This window comes from Schistocerca cancellata, chromosome 8 (genome assembly GCF_023864275.1).
Source record: "Schistocerca cancellata isolate TAMUIC-IGC-003103 chromosome 8, iqSchCanc2.1, whole genome shotgun sequence".
Lineage (NCBI taxonomy): Eukaryota > Metazoa > Arthropoda > Insecta > Orthoptera > Acrididae > Schistocerca > Schistocerca cancellata.
Window position 1 is genome coordinate 123,812,882 of NC_064633.1, and position 15,327 is coordinate 123,828,208.

Below are 15,327 nucleotides of genomic sequence, written 5' to 3' on the forward strand. Positions count from 1 at the left end.
TGGTAATTTTTACCCACTTGATAACTAGGCGTGAGGTTTCAACATAAAATTAGCACGTTTTACAGCAAATATATTTTTAAGGTATGTAAATCTACAGTTCAACTTCTGGTTTCTACAATGGCAAATTAAAACTATTATCTCAAATATTAAACCTTAACTCATGTTATCAGACATATTCCATGAGTATGTACTTTGATACAGACCTGATAATGACAGCCAAGTCTGTCAAAACTGGTTGTCTTAAATAAAGAAATATTTTATGCGATCTGGACTGTCGAATGTTTTTAGTCAGATGGTTTCATTTTCAATACACTTGCAGCAGGACCAAAAAATTCAATGATAGACCCAGAATATTCAACTCTAAGTTGGAAAGTTTTCTTGAGACACAATCTTTCTATTCTGTACAGGAGTTTCTCACAGTAGTTGAGAGCTTTTCTCCATAATGTGTTACTCACTCGTACACTGTCTCAGAATTTTTTCGTGTTTCATTCGTTCTTTACTGCTTCTGTTTATAAATATCCTAATCATCATTCTGGAAACTTTATACTGACTCGGTCCTCGACCCGTAACTTTAACTTGCATAGCCCCTTGGAACCTGATAGATAAATCGAAAATAAAAAAAAAATTGCCCGAAGCGAGCAAGTTGTTTTAAGAGTCCCAGGGATAAAATAATGATGTGTGACGTCACAGCAAAGTCAAGCGAGTATCATGAGCGTTTTAGCGGTAAATTCTGGTTTCGTCCATTACTGAAAGTGCTACTTTAAATGCACTAAGTTATGGAGATATTTTAAGTAACGACATTAGTACAAAATGCACACAAACCAATTAATCGGTAATTTTTTTCAAAATATTCATTTTCAGGCTTATTGTTTGTGAAAGTATTGTATTTGAATTAAATATGCGTGAAATTTGTATGGTTGTTTCATTTCTTTAGTTTGAAACGTCTCCTTATAACAATTGTACATATGAAACGTCCACTTAGAAAAATTTATACAAGACTATGCTTAACCTGACACACAATATTATTTAGCGCAACGCAATCTGACTTTCAAAAATCCCTACAAAAGAATGGCCCTGAGTAACATTAAACTACACCTTTCAGAAATCACTTACCTCACAAAAATCTTCATTACTCGAACTACTGCAATACGGCGAGCGCCACTGCTGCCAGCTAAATAAAAGATTCAAACTACGGAAGGCACTAACTATTGATAGGGATAGTTAGCAAATGAAAGATATTAATAGAGAACAAACACTGTATTTACCTTAATATAATCAAAAGTCATAATATATGTAATTTCAAAACTCCGCCATCTCTCTCCTCACATCCACCACTGCTGGCGGCTCACCTCTAACTGCGCAACGCTAAGCGCTGTTCACGTCCAGCTGCCCAACACTACAATGGCAGACAACAATGCAAACTAGCCACATACTGCACACAGCACAGCCAGTGATTTTCATACAGAGCGCTACGTGGCATTACCAATATAAAAATCTAAACAGCCTACTTACAAGTTATCTTATATCTGTCTACTAAACATCCTTGTTTACAATTACAACACGTTACTTTCAGAGTTGAAATACTTATGTATAGACATTAAACTTCATTTTTGTCCTTTTTTTAAAAAAAACAGTTCTTCATTACGATGTTAATAAATCGATTTGAATACCTGCGTAATAATTTCATCCCTTACTCATATTTTCAATGTCTTTGATTTACAGTATTCAACCATAAATTTAAGCAACATTTTGTACACTTAAATAATAACTGTTAGTTGCTGCATTGTACACTTTTAATTTGGAAATTTCTCTAAAATGCTATTTTTGCCCATAACATAACACAAAATTTCTATTTGTAGGGCACACACGAAAGGCTCAACCTCGAAGTTTACGATCTTAAATATGTGTCCTGCCATCACTGTAACTTAAAGCCGAACAATTGGTACTTTGAAGTGTGTAATCGTCATGACAGAATTTGAATAAAATAAGGAATTTGAGTAAAATAAGGAATGGGTTTGTATAACGCTTCTTGAGCAATGAAGTATTTGTTAATTTGGTAAAGGATGGAAGTGTGGAGAGTAACCACTACTCACGAATAAATAAACAAACACCATTTGGATCACAACTTTTTATTTATTGACAACCGATTTCAATCTGTGCTGCAGATCATCTTCAGGTCTAGACTGGAACAAAAATGCAGTAACAATAATTATTTTACAGGAGTGTGATAGTACATGCACTTGTCTCATGGCTATAAGAAACAATAAAATATTATGAACTCACATGTACCTGACACCCCAAAGTGCAGCTTGTAAACGTTGTGTGAAACTAGCATAAAAAAACAAGGATATGGTGTGGAGAAAATTTTTCGTACAGTCACATGACATGTGCATACATCATAGATGAGTACATTAAAATGGTTAAAACTATCTCTCAGTTTATAAATAAATAAAAAATTCAGACTTTAAAGAACATGTAGATATAGCAAATTTCAACATCAATGACAAAGAAATGTTATATACATACTGACAGAACAGGTTCTTTGGTCTTCACATATTTATTAAGAAGATTTTAAAAGCTGGCGCAAAATTACCAAGCAAATTTGGGACTTTAAGAAATTTGCCTTCATTATAATGAACAAAAATATACTGAGGATTCTTACTATAAGATTTCAAAAAAGTGGAAACAAAAAGGAGCCAAGTTACGAAATAACCATAACTATGTAAGTGTGAAAATTTCAGCATGAATGATGCATAATACAATATTAGATAAAAATAAATTTTATACACACATTGACAGCAGCTGTGCATCACATATTTTCATTCTTGTTTAGGTATTTTAAAAGACAATGCAGAATTACCAAACATACCTGAAATTTTAAGAACTTGCCTTCATTTTAATGAATAAGAATAGAAATACAGTGAAGACTCTTTCTGAAAGGCAAAATGGGGGAGAGGAAAGAAAAGGAGTCTAGTTACGAAATAACCATAATTTCGTTAATGTAGTAAATTTCACCATGAATGATGTGCTACACAAGATAAAAATCAAATGTAACAAACAAAAGTAGAGGGACAAAGTACATTTTGGTGCAATTTTTGTGTGCAGGTTGCTACATTCAGGGGAAAACCTATTGTTCCCCTTTGATTGAAAGGTCCTTAACCTGGTAAGAGTATTATGGCCCTCTGGAGATACTCTATCCTTTTGACTGACTGGTTATGACACCCTGGGGATAATCCTTCCTTTTGATTGACAGAGTTCTTAACCTATTGTTTCCCCAATCCTCCTCCTCCTCCCCATCCAACTCCTCCTCCCCCATCCCTCAGGGAACTCCCCTTGCCGATGCAAGCACACTTTTGTTATCAATTTGATTGACTAATTAAATCGATCATTTGAAGGAAACTATTGTATGTTTCTCGATCTGTACAACATAGTTTGCACTGATATTCTAGTAATTTGTCCATGTGCAGAAAGTAATGGTGGTTTTCGAAATATGTCATAAACTTTTAGATATATAATTGTTCTGATTTCCCCAGTTGTGCTTAGAACCAGTATGCTTCAAAAAGTGAGGACAGTAAATAATAAGAGCCTGACTTCATCCCTGACTTCGGCAACAGATATAGACTAAGCCTGCCCAGTGCATACAAGTGTGATCATAATAAAAAAGTGTCACAGTTGTTTAAATGTTCCATACTGCACTTGATTTCCTGACAAATTCTTTAAGCAAAAACTGTATTCCATACACCATCTTGTGCCCTGTAAATTGTTTAAATAAACAGTATTCCATACACTGCTGTCAATTTCCCACAATTTCTTTAACTATGTAAATAAGCTATATTCCAAACAGTGCCCTGTATCGTGTAAATTGTTTAAATAAACAGTATTCCACACATTGTCTAAATTCTTTAAGGGGACATTGTATGCGAAATTCGTTGAAATTTGACAGTTGGGTTACTTGGGGCAGGAGACCAAACTGCGAGGTCATCGGTCTTATTGGATTAGGGAAGGATGGGGAAGGAAGTCGGCCATGGCCTTTCGAAGTAACCATCCCGGCATTTGCCTGAAGCGATTTAGGGAAATCACAGAACACCAAAATCAGGATGGCCGAATGCGGGATTGAACCGTCATCCTCCCGAATGCAAGTTCAGTGTGCTAACAACTGGGCCACCTCGCTCAGTCTGAAATTTGACATTTTCAGTTTTCTGTTTTCTACTCCATAGTGTACTTTGGACTTTCCTGAACATTTTGATATATAATACATTAATATCAGACAATTGTGAGACCTTCAAATAATATTTTGAATGTTGACATGTGACTGTCAAATTTTGCAGCTACGTGTATACTGCCACAGTTGAGCAGTCATATCGTGGGAACTACATAGTCTAGAAGGCTGTGAATTGCTTTGTTTTGTGCCTACTGCTACGTCTCAGAAGTTGGCATTACGAATAAACATATCAGTCCTTTGTTTATGATACTAGTTTTCGTTGAAGGTAGTGTGATTATCGGCTATTTTTGCAGTAAGCTAACTTCTATTGGTTTTATATGTAAATAAAATGATTAAGCGTAAAGGTAACTTCAAGAAACGCAAATTTGCAGGTAACAATTATGTGAGACCTTTGTTTCATCGAATATCAACCAATGAAAAGCCATGTCATGCTTTGTGTCCACCTCCACCAAACACTTAGTGTAAATATAGGCAACCTGAAATTTCTGGCACCCTGCATGAATTTGCACATAAACATTCTCTATCTTTGGCAGTAATGGAGGCAATCAAACTTATTTACAGAGATATGGCAAATCCTGAGCTACCAAAGAAGTGTTTGCATGGGAAGACCCAGAATGTGAATGAGTCCTTCAATAATGTTGTATGGTGCCGTGTGCCAAAAAATGTATTTGTTGGCCTTATGACTCAAAGTTAACAGTGTCTGATACTGTAATAACTTAATGGTGGGAACTACGTAAGATTTAAGGTTCTGGGGAAGTTAAGGGTACGATTTGGACAGAGCACAGCTACAGGACTGCAGGAACTGGATGAGCTTCGTGTACGTGAAGCAGAGTTACCTGCTCAGCAAACGACAAAAGAAGCAAGAAAGAAAATGAGGAGGCAAGCACTTGGCTGTTGTGTTGCTGAAGAAGACAATGGGCCAGGGCAATTTTAGTGCATAAAAGACGTAGAAATGTAAGTCTGTATAAGAATTTGTCATAAAAGAGTGTTAAACGTCAATATCTCTGAAATACATTTTTTGCAATAAATGACCTATTTTCTAAAAAAGTACTGATGGTAGAGACATGAAATTTTAAAGGCATGCCAAGTGTGGGATTCAACACATACGGAACAAGAATAATTAAAATATCCAGAGTTGTTTTATTTTTATGTTCATTTATTCACAAAATTTTGTCAGAAAAGTGAGTGTTTAAAAAAAAATAACATGTCTCACAAGACAATTTTATTAATAGTTCTAGTTCAGTGTATCTAGAAAGGTTCATTCAATAATTATGGAAAATTATAAGTTGGTGTCTTAAAAAGTTTCCAAGATAATGGGTCACAAAATACGATAATTAAACACTGGTGACATATGACATACAACGTCCCCTAAAACAATATTCCATACACTGCAATCGATTTCCCTCCAAATGACCGATTAACTGAGTATTTTCTCACCAATTTCCGGGAGGGGGAGGGCTGGAGATTTTCAGATGGTGGATTTAATTAATTTATCTATTTAATTAACTAGTCAGTCAAATTGAATCAAAAGTGTGCTTGTATCGGCGAAGGGAATTCCCTGAAGGATGGGGGACGAGGAGTTGTAGGGGGAGGATTGGGGGAATAATAGGTTAAGGACCTGTCAGTCAAAAGGAAAGATTATCCCCAGAGGATCATAATCGTTTTAGCAGAACAATAGGTGAAGGGCCTGTGAATCAACAATAGGTTTGCTCCTGAATTTAGGTAACCCCAACTATCAAATTGCACCAAAATATACTTTGTCCCCCCTGCTAACATACTACTAGCACACTGTGTATCGTACATTTTTATTCTTGTTTACATATTTTAATAGACAATGCAAAATCACCAGAAATATCTAAAATTTTACGAATTTATCTTCATTTTAAAGAATAACAACAGAAATACACTGAGAACTTACTTTAAAATAAAAAACGGGAAGAAATTGCGAAGTCGTGATCCAAATGGTGTTTGCTTATTTCATAACAAAAGGGTTGCGGTTCCTAACATATGACGTCAATTATCAACTACAAACGAAGACAAAAGCTTGAATATAGTAGACAGATTCAAATGGCTGTGGGTTACAGAAGTTATTTAGAGATAAAGAGACTTGCAACAACAGACTTGCAAAGAATAGACCGGCGTGAAGAGCTGCAACAAACCAGTCTTTGGACTGATGGATACATCTTTAAGAATTCTGTGAACTTTTATCGCGTGCTCTTTATTGAAGCGAACGTTTGATCACACCTGCAAAGACAGTAATAGGCATTTCCTTTACACTCGTGGACCTCGCGGCTTAAGAGAATGCAAAATAAAATATCATGTTTTGCTGTTATTATCTTTGGGAATACACGAACGAGGTAACGGTTGTTAGAGAAGGATACAAATTACCTTATTACAGAGTGAAAGTGATTTTTGCGAAAGTTCCGAACAGGCGGGAAAGCTTGGAAGGTGTAATTACAGCCGAGATGATTATGACAAGACGAGTGAAAAGGTGCACGAGAAATGCCGAAGCCGAGAGATGAGTAGCGACGTGCAGCACCCACAAGGGAGAAACCTCGGCACCAGAGGTGTCCCAAACGACGTGTCTCTCAGCATAGAGATGATCAACATCATCAGAATTCGGTCACAAAATCGTGTTGTGTATCTCACAAACCAAGCTTACACCGAGTCGCTACTGCGAAGAGAAACACTGAGGCCGATTTTCATATTTTTAGGTTAGTCGAGACACAGTGAAGTACTGACGCAGGAACATTTTTTCCTCGATCGGCATTAAATCAGTATCTTGCAGATGACCGGAAACCAAGTGGCATACTGTAGTGCTATGTATGCATAAGATAGCAGGAGTAAAAGTCTGAAATCCTCCGCCACACACACGGCAAAATGACCACTTTAGGCGGCCAAAATGCAAATATGTTAAATAATATGTGCATTTATACTTAGAAAGGCTTCTGACCTTAGGATTGATGTGTATTCAGACTTGATAAGATTCTGAAAGTACCTACCAACCTAAAAGGTGATTTATAGGTTGCTAAAAATGAAAAAGCAGAATGAAAATCAAATTAGTACATTTTACTTAAAGTTTACAGACAGTAAGACAGTATCTCTCATCATAATCATCCATTATTCCGTCGTCGTCGTCATCATCATCATCATCATCATCATCATCCATTGTTTCTTCATCACCATTATCTTCAGTCATTTTCAGAACAGGTTCTTCTAACATTAACAGTACCTCCTTAGGAAAGGGTTTTCTTTTTTTTAATGCGCCTCCTCCTCTTCGACGCAATGATAGGATCTGAAGCTATCAGCATCCAGTGGACAATATCCGTATTGGTATGCATTCTTGAAGTTTTCCTTGCATGGAAAAGTCTTAAATCTTTATATTCTCTCTGACTAGATTCCAAGACATCTTCTGAAAAAAGCCCCACAGGCAAAGGTAGTTCCTTTATTATGTCTGCGCCATGTATTAGCAGCTTATGCACAGATGCACTCATTTTGTATCACTTGTAAGTTTCTAAACAGATTTTTGCTGTTTCGAGGCAATAATTTTTAAAATTACTGTAATGAACATTAAATCCGCAAGACAAAACGCTTAGGATGTTTGCAAATCTTTGTATAATTTCGGGCTCTAGACCTGTTATAGTCGCAGATTTCGTGGGCTCTGCAAAAAATTTTCTTGCAGTATTCCCATCATTGGAGTTACCTCCTCCTTGCATGGGCTGGTCTACGACTAATCCCATTTCACGATAAAATTTAGTGGTTATTTCTTCTTTTCTTCTTTTTATATTTTCTTTGGCTTCTTTACCTCTTGCTTGCCACTGTTTCAGTTCCAATTTATATGATATATGTAACAAGTATTCGTAACATCTAAGGTATGAGTGTAAAACAGATATCCCAGACTTAAATGAACTAGTCGTAGAATATTGTTTTTGCGAAAGTAAGTCAAGGTTGTTGAGTTATTTGGGTGTTGCCTTGTACACATTACACGCTTGTATTGACGAAGCGTCTGTGAGCACATTACACGTTTTTCCGTCCATCATTGTACATACAGCACGATGTTTAAATGTGTAAGATTTATCCCCAAGGGTCACCTCAGTAGGCTGAAAACTTGATATTTGTTTCTCAGTTGCTTCGTAATGGAGTTTTACTGATTCCTTTGTCTCCTTTTCAATCTGCAGGCGAATGATGCGATTATATCTCGACGAAGAAGGACTCGGGTTTTGTCAGAAAATCTGTTTACCATTCGCTGTGACCTCTGACATTTGCAGTGGAACTATAGTATTGTATCTCCATACAGTGAGTTGTTGGCAATACATTGTAAATCGAATGTCCACCACTACCGTCAAGGCCCCACTTATAGATGACTTCAACCGCTGCGTTTGAGTGTGATGGTGGTGTAACAGAAGTACATCCTGTTGTACATGAGCAAGTCTTTTGATTGTGTGGTCCAAAATATCTTGAACTGCAATTTGCACTTCGGTCTCCGTGATTGTTATGTTACTCGGGTAACATTGCTTCTTTGTTTGTGCTATAAGGTGGATAGATGTTGGCGCCTCGAGATTTCGCCCATTTTTGCCAATGAATATAATCTTCTTTTCCCATGTCAGAGTCAATAATGACCGCTAAGGCTTCTTCGGGTGAGTAAGGCTTCATAACCGAATATCATGGCTTTGCGTGAATGTTTCATGCGTTTGTATCTGCGAGGGCTTGTGGTTAGGGCTAAATTTACTACTTGTGCAGCTGTTCGTTTTCCACTCTTATTAAGGCTGCTTTGAGCAACAGTACACAAAAGCTCTGGGGTTGACTCAGCAATAATTGGTTGCACTATTCTTCGTTTTGATCGTTGAGAGCTCTCTTCAAAAGATTTTGCAGGTCTTCCTCTGCGTTTTTTCACGTGTAAATCTTCGTTTGTGGTTGTAGTGCTTAGAGCTGGCAAAACCAAGTCGTTTTTTAACTATTGTTAATTGGATTTGGTAAATCTTTCCATATTCCAATTGGATTTTTCCCACTTTTGTAGCAATTTTGAGACAAACACTTTTAAAATTGACTTAATTTTACATACACTGTCTTTTGACTGTTTATATTTACTAAATTTATCCAATATGTGAGTCGTTAATCGTTCTGTACACTTAGGCTGTGATTGTTTATAAAAGTTCCAATTTTTTAACACTAAAACTAGATCCATTTTCCACATATTTAATTCCGAGTGACGTGGTCCACTCCGACTACCTGTAAAGAAAAGAGTCTGGTGTCACAATGCGTTGGTTTGAGTTCCTAGAATATACAATACTAATAGTCAACAAATGCATAAGTGTAAATATTTAGGACAGAAAGCGGTACTAAGCGGAACTTTTTTTTAAAGTCTAAGGAAAAATATTTTTTATAAAAATAGTCATTTACTATTAACAAGGGTAAAAAAATGAATTGTAACGTTGTCTATTTAACGAACACACCTGTGGCTTCCACCTCCATGATAAATATTGAGATTTTCGCATGAGATGATCAAAAAATTCACGTTATAACACTTTCGAGTTTCGAATGCAACTTGCCTGTCAGACCCTCACACGCCTCTATTATCAAGATAACTAAGGATATTTTACGGCAGTGCGATGGACCAGTTACCTGAGGTGGAGAATACAAGGACGTTTATACCTAATCTATAAGTGTGAAAATCGATTTTTAGCCGGTTAAAGTGGTAATTTTGCCGTGTGTGCGCCAGCTGCATAGCTGCCTGCGCTACTCGAATACCACTCAGGGGACAGCCAAGCATGACGTCCCCACAAGAAGCTGTAGCATCGATTTGAGTTCGCGTGGTAAAATCGGAAATTTATTCCGAAATACATCTGTGGCCAGAAGGCAGAGCCGAGATGCGTAGGCGAGTAACTACATCGCTGGTGCCACTCAAACATCGACCCTCATTTTAAAAATATTTTCTCTCTCTCTCTCTCTCTCCCTCTCTCTCTCTCTCTCTCTTTCTCTTTCTCATTTGCATTTCGTGGCTAGATAGTCGCTAATGATTGGAGCGCCGAACAGAAAGCTTAGGTACAATAAAAGTAGAAATAAACAGGGTGGTCCATTGATAGTGACCGGGCCAAATGTCTCGCAAAATAAGCATCAAACGAAAAAACTACAAAGAACGAAACTCGTCTAGCTTTAAGGGGGAAACCAGATGGCGCTATAGTTGGCCCGCTAGATGGCGCTGCGTTCTTTTAAATAGGAACCCCCATTTTAATTACATATTCGTGTAGTACTTAAAGAAATATGAATGTTTGAGTTGGACCACTTTATTTGCTTTATGATGGATGGCGCTGTAATAGTCACAAACGTATAAGTACGTGGTATCACGTAACATTCCGCCAGTGCGGACGGTATTTTCCTTCGTGATATATTACCCGTGTTAAAATGGACCGTTTACGAATTGCGAAAAAGGTCGATATCGTGTTGATGTTGGCTATTGTGATCAAAATACCCAACGGGCGTGTGCTATGTATGCTGCTCGGTATCCTGGACGACATCACCCAAGTGTCCGGACCGTTCCCCGGATAGTTACGTTACTTAAGGAAACAGGGAGTGTTCAGCCACATGTGAAACGTCAACCACTACCTGCAACAAATATTCAAATGTGTGTGAAATCTTATGGGACTTAACTGCTAAGGTCATCAGTCCTAAGCTTAGACACTACTTAACCTAAATTATCCTTACGACAAACACACACACTCATGCCCGAGGGAGGACTCGAACCTCCGCCGGGACCGGCCGCACAGTCCATGACTGCAGTGCCTTAGACACCTGCAACAAATGATGATGCCCAAGCAGGTGTTTTAGCTGCTGTCGCGGCTAATCCGCAAATCAGTAGCAGAAAAATTGCGCGGGAATCGGGAATCTCAAAAACGTCAGTGTTGAGAATGCTACATTAACATCGATTGCACCCGTACCATATTTCTATGCACCAGGAATTGCATGGCGACGACTCTGAACGTCGTGTACGGTACTGCCACTGGGCACAAGAGAAATTACGGGACGATGGCAGATTTTATGCACGCGTTCTATTTAGCGACGAAGCGTCATTCACCAACAGCGGTAACGTAAACCGGCATAATATGCACTATTGGGCAACGGAAAATCAACGATGGCTGCGACAAGTGGAACATCAGCGACCTTGGCGTGTTAATGTATGGTGCGGCATTATGGGAGGAAGGATAATCCCCCCCATTTTATCGAAGGCAATATAAATGGTGCAATGTATGCTGATTTCCTACGTAATGTTCTACCGATGTTACTACAAGATGTTTCACTGCATGACAGAATGACGATGTACTTCCAACATGATGGATGTCCAGCACATAGCTTGCGTGCTGTTCAAACGGTATTGAATGGCATATTTCATGACAGGTGGATTGGTCGTCGAAGCACCATACCATGGCCCCCACGTTCACCGGATCTGACGTTCCCGGATTTCTTTCTGTGGGGAAAGTTGAAGGATATTTGCTATCGTGATCCATCGACAACGCCTGAGAACATGTGTCAGCGCATTGTCAATGCATGTGCGATGATTACGGAAGGTGAACTACTCACTGTTGAGAGGAATCTCGTTACACGTATTGCCAAATGCATTGAGATTGACGGACATCATTTTGAGTATTTATTGCATTAATGTGGTATTTACACGTAATGACGCTGTAACAGCATGCGTTCTCAGATATGATAATTTCACAAAGTTACATGTATCACATTGGAACAACCGAAATAAAATGTTGAAACGTACCTACGTTCTGTATTTTAATTTAAAAAAACCTACATGTTACCAACTGTACGTCTAAAATTGTGAGCCGTATGTTCGTGACTATTACAGCGCCATCTATCGCAAAGCGAAAAAAGTGGTCGAACTAAAACATTCATCCAGAATGAGATTTTCACTCTGCAGCGGAGTGTGCGCTGATATGAAACTTCCTGGCAGATTAAAACTGTGTGCCCGACCGAGACTCGAACTCGCCTTTGCCAAAGGTCCCGAGTTCGAGTCTCGGTCGGGCACACAGTTTTAATCTGCCAGGAAGTTTCATATCAGCGCACACTCCGCTGCAGAGTGAAAATCTCATTCTGGAAACATTCCCCAGGCTGTGGCTAAGCCATGTCTCCGCAATATCCTTTCTTTCAGGAGTGCTAGTTCTGCAAGGTTCGCAGGAGAGCTTCTGTAAAGTTTGGAAGGTAGGAGACGTGGTACTGGCAGAAGTAAAGCTGTGAGTACCGGGCGTGAGTCGTGCTTCGGTAGCTCAGTTGGTAGAGCACTTGCCCGCGGAAGGCAAAGGTCCCGAGTTCGAGTCTCGGTCGGGCACACAGTTTTAATCTGCCAGGAAGTTTCTTAAAACATTCATATTTCTTTACGTACTACACAAATATGTAATAAAAAGTGGGGGGTTCCTATTTTAAAAAAACCGCAGTTGATATCCGTTTGACGTATGGCAACGCCATCTAGCGGGCCAACCATAGCGCCGTCTGGATTCCCCCTTCAAGCTAGACAAGTTTCGTTCTTTATAGTTTTCTCGTTTGACGCTTATTTCGTGAGATATTTGGCCCGGTCACGATCAGTGGACCACACTGCATATGTCTGCATGAGCACAAATGAAGGTGACAACACTATATAATCATCTAAATCTATTCTAATTTACAAAGACAAAACGTTGTGCAACGTTGTTACCAAAATCCTCGAAAAGTTTTTCATCTATTCACTTCAAGTTTATATACAATTCTTGAATACACTATCGGACGAACATAGGTTATATATACTGGCCAGTCACTTTAGTGTGACCACCTATCAAAAGCCTGAATAACTACCTTTTGCAGACCGTATCGCTGCGAGACATGAAGGAAGAGTGTCACTGAGGTTCTGGAAGGTACCAGCATGGATGTGGAGTCATGCCGACTCCTGTGCCGTTTCTGCGCTAGGTTTCTCGGTTGAGGATCCATGGCGCGAACAGCCTGATCGAGGTAACCCAACGGACTCTCGATTAGGTTTAAATCTGGGGGGTCGGAGTACAGGGGAGTACGGTAAACTCATTCTGGTGCACTTCAACCACGTACGTGCATTGTGAGCTGCTTGACGCATCTGCTGGCAAGTGTTGTACCGAGGAAAACAAACTGCATGGAACGGTGGACGTGGTCCCCAAGGATATATGCAAATATACACTCCTGGAAATGGAAAAAAGAACACATTGACACCGGTGTGTCAGACCCACCATACTTGCTCTGGACACTGCGAGAGGGCTGTACAAGCAATGATCACACGCACGGCACAGCGGACACACCAGGAACCGCAGTGTTGGCCGTCGAATGGCGCTAGCTGCGCAGCATTTGTGCACCGCCGCCGTCAGTGTCAGCCAGTTTGCCGTGGCATACGGAGCTCCATCGCAGTCTTTAACACTGGTAGCATGCCGCGACAGCGTGGACGTGAACCGTATGTGCAGTTGACGGACTTTGAGCGAGGGCGTATAGTGGGCATGCGGGAGGCCGGGTGGACGTACCGCCGAATTGCTCAACACGTGGGGCGTGAGGTCTCCACAGTACATCGATGTTGTCGCCAGTGGTCGGCGGAAGGTGCACGTGCCCGTCGACCTGGGACCGGACCGCAGCAACGCACGGATGCACGCCAAGACCGTAGGATCCTACGCAGTGCCGTAGGGGACCGCACCGCCACTTCCCAGCAAATTAGGGACACTGTTGCTCCTGGGGTATCGGCGAGGACCATTCGCAACCGTCTCCATGAAGCTGGGCTACGGTTCCGCACACCGTTAGGCCGTCTTCCGCTCACGCCCCAACATCGTGCAGCCCGCCTCCAGTGGTGTCGCGACAGGCGTGAATGGAGGGACGAATGGAGACGTGACGTCTTCAGCGATGAGAGTCGCTTCTGCCTTGGTGCCAATGATGGTCGTATGCGTGTTTGGCGCCGTGCAGGTGAGCGCCACAATCAGGACTGCATACGACCGAGGCACACAGGGCCAACACCCGGCATCATGGTGTGGGGAGCGATCTCCTACACTGGCCGTACACTACTGGTGATCGTCGAGGGGACACTGAATAGTGCACGGTACATCCAAACCGTCATCGAACCCATCGTTCTACCATTCCTAGACCGGCAAGGGAACTTGCTGTTCCAACAGGACAATGCACGTCCGCATGTATCCCGTGCCACCCAACGTGCTCTAGAAGGTGTAAGTCAACTACCCTGGCCAGCAAGATCTCCGGATCTGTCCCCCATTGAGCATGTTTGGGACTGGATGAAGCGTCGTCTCACGCGGTCTGCACGTCCAGCACGAACGCTGGTCCAACTGAGGCGCCAGGTGGAAATGGCATGGCAAGCCGTTCCACAGGACTACATCCAGCATCTCTACGATCGTCTCCATGGGAGAATAGCAGCCTGCATTGCTGCGAAAGGTGGATATACACTGTACTAGTGCCGACATTGTGCATGCTCTGTTGCCTGTGTCTATGTGCCTGTGGTTCTGTCAGTGTGATCATGTGATGTATCTGACCCCAGGAATGTGTCAATAAAGTTTCCCCTTCCTGGGACAATGAATTCACGGTGTTCTTATTTCAATTTCCAGCAGTGCATGTGGATCCACTGTGCCTTCTAGAACAACAAGATCACCCACGGAATACTACGAATAAATTCCCCTGACCACAACGCTCTCTCATTGTAGCAGGCCTTTCATACCGGACACGCCAACGGCCATCTGTCCGATGGAGCATAAAACGTGATTCATCTGGAAAGGCCACCTGTTGCTACCCAGCGGACGTCCAGTTGCGTTATCAGCGTCAGAGTTCCAGTCTCCGCCACCGATGAACAGCAGTGCATGAACCAGGATCATGCTGTGAAGGCCCACACCCAGCAACGTTCGCTGAACGGTCGTTAGGTAGACTACTGGTAGCCCCTTCGTTCATCTTCATGGCCAGTTGCTCGACAGTTGCACGTCTATTTGCTCGTGTGCATCCCTGCATCCGTCATTCAGCCCTGACATTTCCGACCAGCGGTGCATCAGTATTGCCTCAGTGCCGGTTTTGAAAAGCGTCGTTTTTCCATGAAAGGCATCCTTTAACTGTCGCAGCACGCA

At 40.9% G+C, this 15,327-nt stretch overlaps 1 non-coding gene across 1 annotated transcript; it reads left to right on the forward strand.

Annotated features, from left to right (window-relative positions):
• The first annotated feature begins 12,480 nt into the window (after positions 1-12,480).
• Positions 12,481-12,555, forward strand: Trnap-cgg (transfer RNA proline (anticodon CGG)). The gene has a single exon. It is a non-coding gene; the product is annotated as a tRNA-Pro (tRNA).
• Positions 12,556-15,327: the final 2,772 nt, after the last annotated feature.